Consider the following 16,677-nt stretch of genomic DNA (forward strand, 5'->3'; position numbering starts at 1 on the left):
TTCACAGCGCAATTTTCAGGGGTTTGGGCTTTTTGCTGCCACTTTGTTGGTTCCGGTGCCACCAGCACACAGTGATGTTGCAGGGCAGAGCTAGTGGGTCAATGCATCCCACAGGCAGATGGAGACCCAAGTGAATTCTACAAAACATATAGGTCAGACTTGCTCCCCCCGATGCTCGCAATGTTCAACAAAGTGTTTGACAGAGGCACGCTGTCATAGTCCCTTAGGGAGGGGATCATCATCCTACTACTGAAACCTAATAAACCGAGCACAGACTGCAGATCATATAGACCGCTATCAATGCTTAACCAAGACAGTAAGATACTTACAGCAGTGATGGCCAATAGGTTGAGACCAGTTATCAATAAACTCATACACCCTGATCAGACAGGGTATTTCCCACACAGGAATATATCCGACAACCTTAGGAGACTCCATCGTGTCATAGAAAAGATGGAAGTGTTTTCCCAAGAAGTAGCAATAGTCTTATTAGATGCAGAGAAAGCCTTCGACTCAGTTAAACGGCCTTGGTTAATGGCGACTCTGAAGGAATATGGTATCGGGATGACATATTTGAAATGGGTCAAACTGCTATGTAGCAGACCGTTGGCTCGAGTCAGGACAGGAGCAACCATCTCACAACAATGGCACCTTAGTAGGGGTACTAGACAGGGAGGCCCATGGTCCCCAATGCTCTTTATATTGGAACTTGAACCCCTGCCAATATACTTGAGGCAGGCATATGGAGAAGTGGGGATCAGCACAACTGAGGAGCACCACCTGATATCACTGTATGCGGATGACATGCTGCTGTACTTGAAGTACCCTTAAGAAAACCTCCAGTATATTCTTGAAGTTTTGGAGCAATACGCGGTGCTGTCTGGCATAACAGTGAGCCCCCAAAAATCATGTATATTTCCCCTCTGTAGATATGTGGGGATTCCACAGGATGAACTGCCGGTGTTACAGGTGAAATGGTGAAATGGGAAATCAAAACTTTTAGATACTTGGGGATAGATGTACACCACAGGGTTGAAGCGAACACAGACAAAACACGGAGAAGGTGTTGTCTAAGATTGAAAATAGCAAGCTCCCCTTGACCATGATGGGGAGAGTGGCAATATTGAAAATGGTGGTGCTGCCCAGGCTACTACATTACTTTGGGAACATACCATACATGATAGCCAAACGATTCTTTGCCAAAGTTCAGAGCTCATGTAGGGGGTTCATATGGCACAACTCCAGAAATAGAATAGCATTGTGGAAACTACAAAACCCATATGAACATATTGTCCACTTTTGAGTTATATTATCTAGCTATCCCACTCCAATACATAGCAAGGTGGTTATCACAGTGTACCCCATTTCTTCTGAACAAATGGATATGGCTGCCCAAATCACAGCGTGATGGAGGGACAAGACTGCTAGTTTTGGGTTGGGTTGGACAATGTGGAGAAGAGCCTGCCAGGTAATGGAGAACCTGCTCCTGTGTTCCCTACAGATACCGTGAGTGGCACTGAATGGGGTTGATGAGCAAAAGAGGAAGGTAATCAGGAGACAATGGGAACCGAGTGGTATAGCTACCCTGGGGGATGTATGACTAGACGAGAAGGTGGTCGAGTTTGATACACTGGTGACAGACACCGGTCTACACCGGGGACAATACATCACATATGCTAGGCTGGTAAAGATGATAAAATATACATGGTCGGCGACTGTTTTGACCCGACAGCCCGATACTGCCATAGAAACATTTTATGATGTGTCAGAAGGGGGCCATGAGGTCTTCCAAATATATGAACTGTTGATGTCTAAGGTGGGGAAGGAGGTGATCCAGACGAGGCATGCTTGGGAGGAGGAGGCCCGGGACTCAATGGAAGACAGGTTGTGGGTGAGGGTACGGGGATACCATAAGAAAGTATCAAGAAATGTGAGACTGCAACAGATTCAATTATATGTTACCCACAGAGCATATATGACTCCTAAGAAAATAGCTAAGTTTAAAAATGCGTGTATACAAACATGTCCGAAATGTGGGGAGGTGAATGCGGGGATGATACATATGTTCTGAGCATGCCCCGAAATAAGGAGATTCTGCAGGGAGGTAGCCCGCCTCATGGTAGAGAAAGAGGTAAGACTGGATGTGGACTCCCTGTGGGCATGTATGTTAGGGGGGTTCACCAGGCCGAGTAAACTGAAACACACAAATAAACTCTGAGACCTGGCTTACATACTAGCTATGCACAGCATAGCTATGGGCTGGAACGCAAGTAGAAGACCAAAAGTGGAAGCCTGGTGGCATGATCTTCCAAAATGGGCAGAGGCTTAAACTGTAGTGTGAAATGAAGCAGTACACAGAGGTGTGGAGACAGAAGTGGATACGTTGATAGCCTCGAGGCAAATAGTAGCTACACTATCTGGGCCTGACCCAATGGGAGATAGCTCTTCAGAGGGAGGGCAGGGAGGGGCGCCCGCAGCAGAAGGTGACATGGGGTAGGCTCGGGAAGGGGAGGGGGATAGTTGGGGGGTGGAGGAAACAACATGAAACTGTACATAAAGATTTGAATGCATGCTTTCTGTTACATTGTAAGGTTTTAAGTTGGAATTAATCAAAATAAAAAATAAAAAATAAATAATAAAGGGCAGACAAAATGTTTGCTGAGAAATATGCATAGTGTTTCGTCTATATTTAAAACTTTTCCACATTTTAGAGTTTCCATATTCATAAGCTATTTTGCAAACACGTTGAACACATTAATTCCCTAGAATTCTGTCAGGGCTTAACTCTTTCATATTTACTCATAGATAAACTGAATATCCTTTACTTATGTAATAATGGCTTGTATCATTTAAAATGTTGTGATGCTAATGGCATTCACTGTGATGCAGTGCAGCTCACTCTTCTGTCTGTCAGAAGTCCTCTTAGTAAGTGTGACTGAGTGATTTATATTGCATTGAACATATCTAGAGGGTAATTCATAGAAATTCGCACAAAAGAAATTTGCGGCTGGCGCACAGTGTCCCCATGCGATACACAGCGCCAGCCGCGTGCGAAAAAATCCTTTTCATCGCACAGCGTATTCATGGATTTTAGCCTCCGAAAACAGCCGTGGCGCAGAGTGGCGCAGCGACCCTGCAGCAGCGCTAGTTACGCCCCCAAGAACGCCCTCGCGCATGGAAAACCCTTCCAAATTCACAAATCATCGCAAAGGACTGCGCTAACCTTGGACCAGTTCACAGGGCTGCCAAGCAGCAAACACCAAGTGGGAGACGTGTATTTCAGTGGTTCGCGGGAAATTTCACACGCGATTGTCCTGGGTACGTGTACATCAGGGGTGCGTGGGAAGTAACAAACGCGATTCCATCAGGGCATGTGTATTCCAGGGGTGCGCAGGAAGTATCACACGCAAAAACAGCAGGGTACGTGCATTTCAGGGGTGCACGGGAAGTATCACACGCGATTCCATCAGGGTACGTGGCAGCAGGGTACGTGTATTCCAGGGGTGCGCAGGAAGTATCACACGCAAAAGCAGCAGGGTACGTGTATTTCAGGGGTGCGCAGGAAGTATCACACGCGATTCCATCAGGGTACGTGTATTCCAGGGGTGCGCGGGGAGCACCACACGTGAATTGCATGTGTGGGTCCTTCCAGGTTTTTCCCTCTACACCCTCCACGGCCCCTGCAGGCGGCCCACACCACAGGGGCCTACCCTGCACATGTCCCGCAGGCAGCCTATCCACCATGCCCATGCCACCAAGCCAACCCACATGTCACCTTGCACTTCTGCCCACCAACGCATCCAGGGGCACCCTCCACCAGGCCCCCACTCATGTCTTCCATCAACCCCACCCCACAGCAGTGCAGGGACAGCCTCCACCAGGCCCCCACTCATGTCTCCCACCACCCCCACCCCCAGCAGTGCAGGGGCAGCCTCCACCAGGCCCCCACTCATGTCTCCCATCACCCCACCCCCCAGCAGTGCAGGGGCATCCTCCACCAGGCCCCCACTCATGTCTCCCACCACCCCCACCCCCAGCAGTGCAGGGCACCATCCACCAGGCCCCCACTCATGTCCCCCACAACCCCCACCCCACAGTAGTGCAGGGACAGCCTCCACCAGGCCCCCACTCATGTCTCCCACCACCCCCACCCCCCAGCAGTGCAGGGCAGCCTCCACCAGGCCCCCACTCATGTCCCCCAGCCAACATGTCATCACAATCTAGATCCCTGGCCCTTATGGTCAGCCTCCAAATGCCAAACACCCATCTGAGTATTGCATCCACCCACTTAGAAATGGCAAAAACATGATAGAACCCCAATTGCAAGTTTGGAAAAGAACACATGTCCCTCACATACACCCAATGGGTGTCAGTGAATGTCAAAACCCATATCATGATATGCATGAAACCAATGAGATGATACTACACATTGAAGTTTGAAGAAAAAATATGTATTAAAAGCAACATAAATTGAATCAAAAATAAACAAACAATAATGGAAATTTAAAAAAAAATAAACCAGCAGGTCTGTGAAATAATGCAAAACCACAAATCATAATCCAAAGGAAAGGTGTCCAAAGTCACAGTCGACAAAAGTAAATCCAATGGAAAAAAACATTGCTCCATGGGTAAATCATAAAAAAAAATGAAAATCCAAAAATAAACTATATACAGATAAACAATCCAGGGTCCATGATCCCAACCGAAGAAATGAAACCTATCTAATAACACTACCTAAAAAGAAAAAAATATATACAAAAATGTGGTCAATTGTCCAAAAGGTCCAAAAAAATGCAAAACCAAAGGAAACCTAACACTAACTACAGAACTATTTACAAGGGCAGCGGGCTAGTCCGACGGCTCACTTCGGGATGTTCCTGGCCAGGGCATCATCGAACTCCTGCTCAATGTCCTGGAGGCGGTCCTCCTCCATGGCCCCGAGGGTCTGCAGGGCCATCCACATGTTCACCCTAAACTCCCTGCGGATTGCCTCGAGGCACTCGGCCCGCCTCAGGGCCCTCCGCATGGAGTTCTCCGCCCTGACCATCGTGAGCCGTGCCTCTTCCGCCCGCTGCCGCTCCGCATCTATGGCGTGGCCCAACCGCTGCCACATGGAAGACACTTCCCGTCCTGGGTCCTCCTGCCCTCCGGCCGATGCCTGCCCCTCCGATGTCAAAGGCCCCGAGCCATCATGGCTCCCACCACGTTGCTGCTGCTGCTGTGCCTCTGCCCGTGCACTGCCTCCTGCTGCCTGCACATCCTCCGCTGGCTGGGGTGCAGTCGTTGATGTGGCCACCCCTGCTGGACGTCCGACTCCTGACTGTGGCAGGGATGCCTCCTCCACCAGTCTGGCCGCACCGTCAGAGGCAGCTCCACAGGGCACCCAGGTGACTAATGGGTGGGAGGATGGCACGGAGGATGACTGGCGCATATGGCGTTCAGTTGAGGAGGGGGTCGTAGCAAGCCCCATCAAACGGAGGAATCCGGCCTGGGTGACCTGTCCCAGTAGGCCGACGCGGTCAACGAGCCATTCGAGATGACGTGCAGTCTCCTCATGAAAAGACTGCAGGTCACCTCGCATGGCCCGTTGACGCATCGCCACACCAGTCAGGATAGGCTCAACGCGGACCCGGATAGCCACATCCGCAGGCAGAGGAAGGCCAGTTGTCGTGAGCTCATCCCCTGCCTGAAAACGGGTCTGGACGTAGGCATCCCTGCTGGTGCAAGATGATGCAGTGACAGGATCAGGGACAGGATTGCACACAGGCACCTCCGCGGCGACCTGTGCTGCCTCCTGTCCCTGGTCCTGCACTGCACCACTAGCACCAGTGGAATCCCCACCTCCAGACTCCGTCTCTGTTGCTTGCATGGCCTCCTCCTCCACCAAACCCCCCACCAACCTGGATGACTCCGTGCCATCTTCCCCCGTTGGGCCCTGTGGGGTCCCAGCTGCCCCTTCTGCTGCCGAGGAGTCCAACTCCGACCTCCGCCTCTTGGACCTCCCCCCGGCATCTGCAGCTTGGGACGCGGCACCGGACTCCTCACTCCCCGACGAGATCACAACCTGGGAGGGGAGCCGGGCCTTGCGTCTCCGGCTGGCAGTGCGATCCCCGCCGCTGTGCTCCACAGCACCTTCTCCGCCCTCTTCATCAGTTGACGGTGCAGACAGGGAGAAATAAAACACAGGCATCAGGGCACTGCACAATGGACGCATACACACATGACAGTTGCACATGAGTGGCATTGGCAAACCTCAGACATGGCATCACAATTGGCAACACACATGTCATTTCAACTTGCACACATGAGCCATACCACAGCCACATCGCAACTGCTAGCACCATCCATACACATACAACAGCATGAGCAGGCAAGGGTTAGCCAGACATCACATGCAACACAGGGAGTGCACTACACATGCACGCACACCACCACACTTGCATGCATGTGTACACCTCAGCCAACTGTCGCAGTGTTCAGATGGGCATCCATGTCACATCTGCCAATCAGGCTTCCACATCCCGCTGTCACATGCATCCATGTGTGCATCACTGTTGCACCCTTGTCAAATACACACACATGCACATGTACACAGTGCTGATACATGCAGCTGAAAACAACATACATGCGTGACATCACGAACATGCCTACTTTCATACACATTCATCCAAACATGTGTGCCCACACAACTGCATTTGGCATGCAAGCCTACACACACAAGCACCATCATTGTCTCACACATGACAGCCCTCGCATGTGTTAGCCTCACGGCCATGTACACCCCCACCCATACTCGGCCCCATACAAACAGATGTGCAACCGGCACACTACTGACACATCACCACACGCACAGTTTACAATCATGATGCATGTACACTTACCGCTCGACTCCAGATGGGTCTGCCTCTCAAGGACCTGGACGTGGAGCACTGGGGATATGCATTCCAGGACCCTCATCTGAACTTCCGACAAGTGGCCCCGGCGCCCCTTAGCATCCGCTGCCTTCAAGAGGCGCCGGGCCTTGTTCAGGGTCCTGGACCTGAAGTCCTCCCAGCGCTTCTTGACAAAATGGAAGTCGCGGACTGCCACCCCCTCCGCGTTGATGGCAGTCACGATGTCCGTCCAGATCCAAGTCCGTCCTTCCTTGTCGGCGCGCACACTTCTGAAGAGGGCATCATACTGCCCCAGTACTTGCTCCACCAGGACACCAACTTCCCTGGCACTGAAGCTGGTGCTAGTCTGCCTCTCTGGCCGGGGGTTGTCAGTGGTGCCAGATGTTGCAGTGCCCGACATGACAACCCCAGAGGCAGGAGTGGGTGGGCAACTGGGTCCTGGGGCTGGGCTGTGGAGCGATGGAATCCCAGTCTGGAGTCTTCGGTTCCAGCAGGGGTGGTCACAGCAACAGCACCCCTGGCTGATGTGCAGGCAGCAAATGGCAGGGCACGTTGACAGCAGGCAGTCAGGCAGCAGCAGATGGCAGGTGGGAGCGTGCTCAGGGCTCTGGGGGGCAGTAAATCGGCTTTCTGGGCAGGAGCGTGGTCTTCCGTGTGCTTATGGAGTGATTTGGCACGTGAAAATCCTGCACGTCTGTGTGTAATTCGAGGAAAGGCCTTTAGCGCGTAAGCGCATCTGCACGCATACATGATTTCATTGGCCCAAAGGCCCCCATGCGCAGCTATGACATCACGCGCATGGTGTAGAGAATGGCGCGTGTAAAAAAAAAGATACACGTCCGAGTGTCAAAGCGTGTAATTGGTGGAAATGGCCTCATCGCATATGCGCGTCTTTGACGTGTGTATAAAAGGTACGTGTAGAACACCATTTCCTTGTACGTGCTTTTCGTGGAGAGCGAATGGGTGAAATCTGTACTTCTTGTCGGTTCACACGATTTACTTCACAGCGTTTCAAGTTCGTACACCCTGTTACCTCTGACAGCTTTTTCTCTTTTCCTGTTTTTCCTGGGCCTGTTTCCTCAAACAGCGTTCCCTTCTACTGTTTTCCTGTCTCCTCAGACAGCGTACAATTCTTATTTTGGCGGGGGTGTTGCCAACGCGCACACCCGCATATTTTTCACGCTTTTGTTCCTGGCAGACGGTGAGTCGCTCACGTATTTAACATCTGTGCTCGCCCCGTGTGTTGCATACCCCTTCAGAGGTCATTCTAGGCTGCGTGTGACACGCATACGTTCATTCTTGTGTTTCTGGGTGCCACAGCCTAGTGCTGGTTTATTTTTCCACACATTTTGTCTAGGAGGGGTTGCGTGCACCTTACTTCCCTTTTTTGGGGTGCCTGTGCGTTGCGTGACCCGTCATCTTTCCCCAGGGGTGACATACAGCCTTGCTAGAGCACTAGGGTACGATTACCATCTGGTACCCAACCCCTTTCACCCCCAATTGCCCAGGACAATAGTTCACATCGACTCCCATACGCACAATAACATCAGCGCCATGGCTGGGAGGCGAACAAGCCGTAAGGGTGGCAAAGGTGGCCGAGCCCCAAGTGGTGGCCGTGGTGGATCTGGTAGGGGACGTGGCCGTGACTTGCAGGGTGCCCCTAGCCCCCCATGTGTGGAGGAGCAGTCAGGGACACCCATGCCACCCCCGGTTGAGGGTAACGTGGCTGACACCATCCATGCTCAGCCCTTGTTGGACCAGCCCACTGTGGAACCAGACCTGGCACAGGATGACTCCATGGCTGACTTCCAGGTCAGCAGGTCAAGACCACGTGCACCGGTGCACGTTGGTGTCATCAGGCCACGTGGATCAGGGGCTGCTAGGTCATCTGCTGCCCCATGTAGGCAGGCTGGGGAGGCTGCAGGGGCAGCTGTGGCTCCATCCACAACACCTTTCACACACCCAGCTAGGACAGTGTCGGTCCAAGTCCATCATGCTGACATTCCCCCTGACACCATCACACTTGAGCTAATGCCTGCACCAACTCCCATGCTGAGTGTGCAATCCCACACTCCTAGTACAGAGTCCACCGGGGCTCCTGCCCCTAGTGTCCAGAGCGGAGTAGGACACTCAGGATCCCCACCACCTTCCAAGCGGAAGAGGAAGAGTGCTCGTCCAGTAGAGGATGATGCCCCAGACACGGCTACACAGTCCGGCCCATCAAGGAAGCCCAGCTTCAATGAGACCGAACTGAATGCACTTGTAGAGTATGTGTCCGCACATGACCACGAAATGGTGATTGTTGCAGGATCCAAGACCACACCTGCACAACATCAGGCACACTGGCAGACCATCGCGGACATCATACGTGCCCTTGGAATCATGAGGCGCACAGCTACTGAATGCTACAAGCGCTGGAATGACCTGAAGCAGAGGGCAAAGAATAAGCTGGCCTCAAGTCATGCCGCAACTCTAGTGACTGGAGGTGGGTCTCCAGCAGAGGACATAGAACTCACTCCACATGAGCAGGTTTCTGGGACCTACGTCACGGAGGAACAGATCCAAGGCGTGGGAGAACTGGCAGATTACAAGGCATTGTCCGGTGAGTGCACATGCATGTGTGTGTCATCCATGTGCATGGTGTGTGTGTGAGGGCTTCTGTTTGGGTGCCAGGTGAGGGTGTGTGTGCCTCAGTGGTTTGGGTCACCCATGTGCCTCATCCAATACATTCTGCGCACCAGAATTTGGGTATAGCAGTATCCCGTCTGCCAACATTAGACATCCAGCCCAACACCACGCCAGTTGCCCTTGAAGTGTCATCTTGCCACAACATTGTTGCTTCTTTTCCTCTGTTTATACAGGCAGATTGTTTGCATACCACCACTTTTACTCGGCATTTCTCAGTCCTATTGTCACATGTCTGACATGGCTATGGTACAGTGGACTGGCTTTGTTTCCTGGACATGATTTGTTTAGACATGTCCCTGTGCTATAGGACCATTTTGGACTGGCAGCTCCAGGTTAAACATTTGAACCATTTCAATGAAAAAATCAATTTCATGAGCAAACTGGACTGAATGAACAATTGGTGCCCTCCTTTCCCTCTTCACTTTATGGCTAGGGTACATGCCATCTGTGTGATGGCATGTGTATTTGACCTGCCAATCACTGGCCAATGTATGATGCCACTGCTAGGCAGCATGCAACAAATGTGTTCATCTTCCATCTTGGTGTCATCAATGTGTGCCATCTGCCTACCCTTCACACGCAGTGACGGTGCATGCATGGGAGGGTTTTAGTCATGTGGGACATGTGTCAATCAAGTACTGTTTCTGTAGCCTCTCAGCCCTAATTGTGTGCCATAGTGCTAATGCCTGTTTCCATTTGTTTTCTTTTATGTCTTTGCAGGGGATGACGCACTTGATACTGCTGGGGTTGTGGAGATGGTGCAGACCCAGGAAGGGTCTCAGGCCAGACCAACCACCAGTGAGGGACGTGGTGTGGTGGTGGGTGAGAACCCACAACTGCTGCATGTCATGCTCTCAAGGGGTGTCTCTGGCTGCACCTCCCCCGAGCTGTATTCAGGTGTCGATTCGGATGATGAGACCTATGTGCCGTCACAGGTGAGTTTTCCTGGGAGGGATTCTGTTCTGTCCGACCCACCTGCACCACGGTTACAACCCTCAATGGGGATGTCAGTGTTGGCAGGTACACCTTTGGTGGTTACGGATGCAGGGTCACACTCCGCAACATCTGATCCTGTTCCTGGGCCAGCAGATCAGAGGGGGAATGCAGTCCTGCAGCCTCAGGCAGTGCCGGCACAGCAAGGCGCAGTTCGCCTTGCCCCAGACAGGTGTGGTGCCCGCCGACGTGGTGGCCGTACGCCACCTGGCAATACTGCATGTGAGCAATCCATATACGGTATGGCAACCCAACAGGCAGCATCATCAGAGATGATGGCTCAGGCCATGGATAGGGTGGCCACTTCGATTGTCCCCCCTGAAAGGATGATGGAGCGACTACAGCAGGCAACAGACTCCATCTGCCAGTCACACAGGGAGGACACGTTGGCGTCGACAGGGACAGGCGGGCGGCACTGGCGACTCTGCGGGAAGCCATTTCCATAGAGTCCCAGGGCCACAGGGAAGCCCTGAGGGTGGAACTCCTTCACCTCAGGACGACTCTTGTTGAGCTTGAGGCTTCAACAGACAGAAGGACAGAACAGCAGCTGGAGCATCTCACACGTACGCTCTCAGCTGAGATGCAGGCAACTAGGGCAGAGGTCCGGGCATCCCGTGAGTTGTTGCATGGGGACCTACGCACAATTATCCTCCAGAACGAGACTTACCACACCTGCATGCTTGCTGCCATGGAGGAACAGACTAGGGCTTTGCGTGGGCTGCCTCCCATAGTGCCACCACCTCCTGATGCAGCTGCAGAGGGTGAGGAGAGCAACAGCAGTGATTCTCTCACAATAGGGTAGCCGTGTAGGCCATGAGCCCATGGAGGTGTTTGTTTTCCGCAAGATCCACACAGGTGGGTTTTGGTGTGCACCCTGTCCTCGGACCTCCTGGGTGGCCTCCCCCACACCCCCGGGCCCATTAATGGCCATTTTTGACTGTTTTTTTATTTTTTTTAATTTTATTTTGGTTTTTTGGACAGTGTGTTGCCTCGTGTGGCTCCCGTGGGCATACCTGTATTGTCGCTGGGCACATGCAGGCTTGTCATGAATTTGGTTCAGATGCTTGGGTTTGTGTGACACACACCCCTCCTGCTTCCCGTTTCCATGGGCTTGCAAAGGGTGTGCCCAAGTGACATTGACGTACATGGTGACGTTGGACTCCCATTCGATGTGTGGGCAGTCTGTAGTCAATAGTGTGCATACATTCATAGTGCATATTGTTGTTGTATTGTACACTGCATGGTGTATTGATATGTGCCTCTGCATCCATCTCATCCTCCTAATTTGCAGGTCCATTTCTCATGTCTTCACAAGGCGGTCCACCTTGGAACTGGAGTCCATGTTGTAAGCAGTGCACCTACACTCTTGCGTGGTGCTAACACTGTATACTTGGAAGTGTTCGAAGTGCTGGCATCATCAGGTAGTGAGGCTACCAATTTTTTAAGTCTGTAATGTCATGTTTAAGGTAGGTTGGAGGTTGTGTAGGTGATTGGTATTCTTGGTAAGTATTTGGAAATGTGTTTTGTAGGTCCTGCATTACTGTGAGCATTTCACGTGTGGCCATGTTTCCATTAGGGACACTGTAGTTGGTGACACTTGGGGCATGTTGTGGGGATTAATTTTTTTGCTCTCACATTGCATGACATGCCATGGAGTGTTGTGTGGCCGTGCCGTGGAGGGGTTCGGTGACATGGCACTGTTCTCATGTAGTATTTTGCAAGTGGGTATTCATTTCTGCAGCATGGAAGTGTGTCTTTTGATGACACTGCAATGGTGGTGTTTGTGTAGGTAGGATGCACACATTGTGACACTTCCACATGAACAATCTCAGGCTGCTATGGTTCTGACAGTTGACTGTCCCTTTGTTCGTCATAATTGTCAGGTCGAGTCATCATTGCTTATCATATGGTATGTGCCAGGGCTGTGTGCACTCCACAGGGGTGTGATTTCTATGTGAAGTAATTAGCCACCAGCTGCGTACGGGCTGCCTCATCCCGTGCCCTTTCCCCTCCCATGCGCAGCGGGCGTGCATGTGGTTCGGGATGTGGGGGCACCACCATGTCCACAGCCAGGCCCCGGCGTGTTGCAACATTGTGCAGGACACATGCTGCCACTATGATCCTGCACACTACTGGGGGCGTATATAACAGCTGCCCGCCAGAACGGTCAAGGGAGCGAAAGCGTGACTTGAGCACTCCGAATGTGCGCTCCACTATGCCCCGGGTTGCAATATGGGCTGTGTTGTATCTTACCTCGGAAGGCGTGATGGGGTTCCGAATTGGCATCATCATGTGGGTGCTCAGAGGGTAGGCACTGTCCCCTGGTGAGGAGGTGATGGGTATTGTTAGGCAGAAACCTGTGCAGTTCCCTCTGGGACCACTGCAAAAGATTTAGGACTACAGGTGTTTGGCGGTGAACCCACTTGGTAGCAGTCTGTACCACACAGATTCACCTGGTAGCTGTGGCTGAGCAGTCAGACTTCCCTCAAGAAGAGTTGAGCAGTATGTGGAGTATACAAAATAGGGCAATTCTTGCCAGCAAGACATGCAAACACGCAACGAGGCTTAGTGTAAAGATATTAAGGTATTTATTTATAACGAAACATCTATGTAAAACACTATGGCACTTTCACGACAAACAAATCAAGCACAATTACTCTACTAAGAAGAAACAATCAATCCCCCTAGCAATATTTCGACAAGTCTAGGTTCTACCGGCACCACTTATTTACAGACAGAGGTGTATACCTCAACCTAGATGGCACTCTAATATTGGTTAGGACGGGAGAGAAAAAGATAGGCAGGTTACGAAATCAACACAGTTCAATACTTCACGGGCAAGATGTACGGTAAGAAGGCAAAAACCACAATAGATCATAAAGTTCAGAGGCCAGGCCCACTCGAAGAGAGGCAAGGCGATATGTCCCAAAAAGTCTCTAGTGGAGATGCATTCAAGTCTTTGTAGCAAATTGTTATCGGCAGATTGAACCAGTTCAGAACAATAAATGAGAAAAGCTTGGAGGCGACCCAACGGAACGGAGAGGATTAAGACACCTCACTCGAACTGATCGAAAGGGAAGCCAGGTGGACACGGTACCTTGTTGTGGAGGGCAGCCCCGGCGGGGCAGTTGTTCCTGGTGGTGGATGCACGTCCGGTCTTTGTCAAGAGTAGAGAGGTTCTCGTCGTCGAAGAAAAGTGAAGTCCGGTGCACCACTAGGGAAGAGACCAGCCGCGGAGTGCTCCGTCACAAGGCACCACCTTTTGGTCGCGGTACAGGGGTAGTGGCTATCTGGTTGCCGGGGTGCGTTGCACGGGTAATTCGACCGCTGCGTCCTGAGGCGAATAAAAAGCAAAGGGGACTGGTTGTTCCCACCAGTCAGGGGAAGAGACTCTCCGGCAGGGAGATCTCCTCTGTCGTCGGGATGTGGTGAGTCGGTTCCGCAGGGCTCCACCGGAGGTGTCGTCGTGCAGGTCGGCTCATCGTTACCCTCGTCGGATTCTTAGGTCCTGTGGCGACTTCTGAAGATCCAGTCCCAAAAGCCCTGCTTTTATGCAGAAAACCCCCACTCATTCAGCCTAGCTGTCAATCAACACATGCTAAGTGGTGAGCAGGAAGGCTCACCACTTGGGCCAATCACTCCAGAGTGCGACCGGAGTTGGCAAGGCAACTCGGTCCAGGGTGCCTAAACCCCCTCCCACACCCCTGTGGTAACCCAGACGGAATGGCACCACTTTGGAGGGTCTCTGTACAGAGCCCGCCAAAAGTGGAACAAAGGGCTCAACCTTTGGTTTAGGAGTCACAGAGACGAACACAGACGCCATTTTAAAAACCGAGTTCTGGCAGAAAATACCATGGGAGACATGTGTGGGGGCCTGGTGAAGGGTGCCCTGCACTGCTGGTGGGTGGGGGTGCTGGGGGACATGAGTGGGGGCCTGGTGGAGGCTGCCCCTGCACTGCTGGTGGGTGGGGGTGGTGGGAGACATGTGTGGGGGCCTGGTGGAGGGTGCCCCTGGATGCTGGGGGGCGGGGGTGCAGGGGGACATGAGTGGGGGCCTGGTGGAGGGTGCCCCTGGATGCTGGGTGTGGGGGCCTGGTGGGGGGTGCCCCTGCATTGCTGGGGGGTGGGGGTGATGGGAGACATGTGTGGGGGCCTGGTGGAGGGTGCTCTGCACTGCTGGGAGGTGGGGGTGATGGGAGACATGAGTGGGGGCCAGGTGGAGGGTGCCCCTGCACTGCTGGGGGGTGGGGGTGGTGGGAGACATGTGTGGGGGCCTGTTGGAGGGTGCCCTGCACTGCTGGGGGGTAGGGGTGATGGGTGACATGCGTGGGGGCCTGGTGGTGGGTGCCCCTGGATGCTGGGAGGGTGGGGGTGCTGGGAGACATGTGTTGGTGATCAGTAGTGCAAGGTGACATGTGGGTTGGCTGGGGGGCATGGCCATGGTGGATGGGTTGCCCGTGGGACATGAGCAGGGATGCAGGGTAGTCCCCTGTGGTGTGGGCTGCCTGCAGGGGCCATGGAGGGTGTAGAGGGAACACCTGGGAGGACCCACACGGCCAAATCACGTGTAGCATTCCCCGGCACCACCGAAATACACGTACCCTGCTGAAATCACTTGTGAATCTTCCCACGCACCTCAGAATACACGTACCCAGGCCAATCGCGTGTGGAACTTCCTGTGCACCCGAAGTACACGTACCCAGGCCAATCGCGTGTGGAACTTCCCGCGCATCCCGAAGTACAAGTACCCAGGCCAATCGCGTGTGGAACTTCCCGCGCACCCCGAAGTACACGTACCCAGGCCAATCGCGTGTGGAACTTCCCGCGCACCCAGAAACACACACACATGCTATTTTTCACACAGCGGGTGTCCGTGTTTGTCGCTACCCCTTTGCACCTCATTTGTCCTAGAGGGCCACTGTATGGACAATTCATCATGGCTGTATATGGGTGCTTTTTGTTAGCGCACATTTTGGCGCACTTTTATTTCAGGCGCAGGGATGCTACCGCCTGCTTTCTTGTGGCGTACTTGTTTGGCCCTGTGCGCGTTTTTCACCGTGCGCTGGTTTTCCCTATTCGATTCCATGAATACGGGTTGTAGGCGAGCGTGTGGGCGTTTCGCGCACTTGCCTCCTGTACTTCCCCCGTGACGCCCATGTTTTCACGCGTTGTTCCCCATTCCGAGTGTTACGCCCCGTGTTCCTCCTACTTTTGTGATGTGCGCCGCGCTATGTGCGATTTCGCAGTGGGCGTGGCGCACGCTGTTGGATGACTTGTGCGCCGGCGTGCGCGGCGCACTTTTTGAGCGCACATCCAATGTTTTTCTCGTGCACGGACTTCCATGAATCGATGTGCGCTGGTTTCCCTGCGATTTTCGCACTTGCACTGCGATTTTCACACTTTTACTGCAAATCGCACGTTTTGGCACCTCTACGCGAAAATTTTCGGCGCACATTAATTCCATGAATCGACCCCCTAGTGTCAAACCCCAAACACTGCCCTATTAGCTGTTTAATTTTTCAAGACACAAACTGAATCACAAAGCAAACACTTTAATCTTTACACTGCTTAATCTCTTTCCATAATGTCTGCTTCTTAGACATACAAACATAGTTGTATGTTTTAGTGGCACTTAAAATCTGTTTTCATATCACATACAACAAAAAGCTGCATGACTTTTAAAAACTATGACTACAAACAGGTGCTCTTTTAACACATTTTCTTTTGTTGAGTGTCTTAAACATACTAATAGTCATAGGTGCTTTCTTTGGGGATCATCACTTTATGTCCTATTATAATGGAAGTGGGAATTAGGTTGAATAGTTTAATTGTTCCTTTATGTTATTAGTTAAAGATATACAATAGCCTACAAATGTTCAAACTTGGGGCTGGTCCGAGGTAGCAGGCTAAAGAAAATGCCCAGATAAAATACATATATTACATTTAGTTGTGGGGGGGCCCTACGCTAGGCCCACCTCGTTTAGAAGTCATGGATACACCACTGACTAGACAAAAAGCAACCACAGGCACAGTGCAGCCTCATAGCTGCTTGCAAAATGCACATACACACAATTTCGGACAAAGAGATACAGGCAGATTTATT

Source organism: Ambystoma mexicanum, chromosome 6q, assembly GCF_040938575.1.
Source record: "Ambystoma mexicanum isolate Mex_15411 chromosome 6q, UKY_AmexF1_1, whole genome shotgun sequence".
In the NCBI taxonomy this organism is placed as follows: Eukaryota; Metazoa; Chordata; class Amphibia; order Caudata; family Ambystomatidae; genus Ambystoma; species Ambystoma mexicanum.